General features: G+C 47.3%; 1 long non-coding RNA gene across 1 annotated transcript; it reads left to right on the top strand.

Moving 5' to 3' along the window:
* The first annotated feature begins 100 nt into the window (after positions 1–100).
* On the top strand, positions 101–1,429 carry LOC144231339 (uncharacterized). The gene is made up of 2 exons (XR_013335055.1): positions 101–296; positions 1,216–1,429. It is a non-coding gene; the product is annotated as an uncharacterized LOC144231339 (long non-coding RNA).
* Positions 1,430–2,490: the final 1,061 nt, after the last annotated feature.

The raw sequence follows: 2,490 nt of genomic DNA on the forward strand, positions 1-2,490 counted from the left end.
ACTGCGCAGCGCGGTGCGCTGGCCTCTGTCGCGCTGCCCGCGAGCGGCCCGCGGGCCGCCTTGTGACGCCAGAGGACGCGGAAAGGGACTGTAGGTAAATGGGAGCGGGAGCGCGTGCGTTATCCTGGGCCCGGGGGCCGTTTCTCTGGCCTTGACAGTCCCGGGGGCTGACTGCGCGCTTCCGCTAACGTCCCACGTTAACCTACTGGCGCTGCAGACACCACGCTTCCCCCCGAAGATTTGTTACAGTGAGACCGGAAGTTCATTTGGGGGTACTTCTCATGGGCGTGGACTGGGTTAGGCTCCTTTCTCCGCGTGTTCATTTGTGGCTCAAATATTTGTCACTGCATAGACCATGACGGCAGCCAGGGCATCAAGAGCTGTGTTGAGTGTCTACATTTCTGTATTCCCCGGGCCCTGGCAGAGCAGGTCCTTAGCTTTGGGCTGTAGGTGGAGGCACAGACCTGCGTGCAGAGAGTTCTCTGCAGTGAATTTAAAGCGGTTATTGAACATATTCCTACCCACGTAGATAACGCCTGCCTTAAACAGAAGGCCGCCAAGCACGGCTAGGCCACCTGGCAGAGGAGATGAGAAAGGACAGAACAAACTGCTGAAATACTGAACTGTCCTGTCAGTGTAATAATTTGAAAAGGGAAACGTTGGTGTATATTAGGATAAACAAGAGTGTCCCAGACGAGGTGGGATTTGAGTTGGGTAAGCAGCTAAGAAGAGAATTTCCAGGCAAGGGATGAACCAGCCTGAACAAAGACTACAGTGGAAATGGACAGGTTTGCATCAACCAACCCGAAGGGGCAGGTTGGGTCACAGGTGAAAATAAGACAGAATACAAGAGTGAGGCTACACAAGAAAGGAAAACATCAATTAAATGCAGTTGGCTCAGGAAACCACGGGAGCCTCGTGGAGTCGGGAAAGACCCTGCAGATTTGGTCTGGCCGGAGCACTGAGACGGACTCCGTGCGAGAGCGACTCCGGGGGCGACGAGCTGCCACTCTGCAGTGACAGGGAAGGAGAGGAGGACAGATTCTCAGAGAAGACGGATATTAGTAGTCCGGTGGAAAATGACTTAAAAACCACAGGGGGTTTTAGCTGCCGAGATGAATTTAGATTGGTGTCTTTGTGCTTCAGTTAACTGAGAAACCTGTTGGAAAGCAAGTGTTCTAGGGACGGTGGCTTACAATGAAATTTCTCTTTCAGGGACACCTGGGTGGCTCAGCCGGCTCAACGTCCTACTCTTGGTTTCAGCCCAGGTCATGACCTCCCGGTTCGTGAGTTCGAGCCCCACATGGGGCTCTGTGCTGACAGCGTGGAGCCTGCTTGGGATGCTCTTTCTCCCTCTCTCTCTGCCCTTACTGCGCTCGCGCTCTCCCTCTCAAAATAAATAAACACTAAACAAAATTTTCTTTCTTTCGCGGACGTGTCCGAAACTATGGAATCGTCGACGCCACAACACCGTGTCTAGATCTAAGGAAATAAAACGTATGGTTTGAAACATGTGGGGGCACCCTGGATTTCAACAGCAGGTGAAGTTAAAGCAAAGCACACACATAGTATGGGGAAATTTTCTTCGTTTTTAATTTACAGCAGAAAGAATATAAAGCATTCAGAAAACATTTTCCATATTTTAAGGGCAATTCAAAACATTTTGCATGGTTTCCAGCAGCTGAGTTCTTCAACAGATCCATTGATTCAATGATGCTTTACATGCACAATTACAAAAATAAAACTTACAAAAAAGAAGACATCTAGACTAGTTTTACATGCAAGTCTCAGGGACCCCCCATTGGGCGCCAACTACTGTGTGGAACTGCCGTAAGCGACCGTGCAGCCAGAGAGGGGTTCGAGTTATTGTCTTTGTTTCGTTCACACAGTACAGCTGATTTCAAATGGGTAACAAGAATAGCAATTAAATCTTCAGGAGACAGAATAAGATTAGCTATTAATTTTATAATGAAATCCTACTCCTGGCACTTGGGAATTCAGATTATCCAAGAAAGCTGCGCTTACCTATCGTCTTATATTCAAAATTAAGATTCACAACCAAGAAAAAGCGGTCAGAAATGCTTCGTTTCAGTGGAAGTGCATCTGTACCTCACCCGGGACTCACGGTTGTACTGGTGGGGCTGCACTGGTGGGTTCTGAACCTACTTCCTATCCCCTCGGTAAGAACCCTCCTAATTCTACTAAGTACTTCTCTTCCGGAAGTTTCTAACTTACTCAGCTAATAATGTAGCATGGGAGACATTAAAAAAAAATAAATGAATAAAGAAATGTGAGGGTTAAAGCAAATCCACTGAGGTCATTACTCTTGTCAAAAGATCAGTTATTTGTACCCTAAGAAATGGAATAAACGTATCTAAATTCAGTACTAATATAGGATACTCTGAAAGAGCTGGCTTTCACAGTCTGTTCCCATTTATGAATACAATTGCGTGTTTGTAAATTACTCAGTGTCCTCCTATAGGTCAAATC

Source organism: Crocuta crocuta, unplaced genomic scaffold (assembly GCF_008692635.1).
Source record: "Crocuta crocuta isolate KB4526 unplaced genomic scaffold, BGI_CrCroc_1.0 scaffold13, whole genome shotgun sequence".
NCBI classification, from domain to species: domain Eukaryota; kingdom Metazoa; phylum Chordata; class Mammalia; order Carnivora; family Hyaenidae; genus Crocuta; species Crocuta crocuta.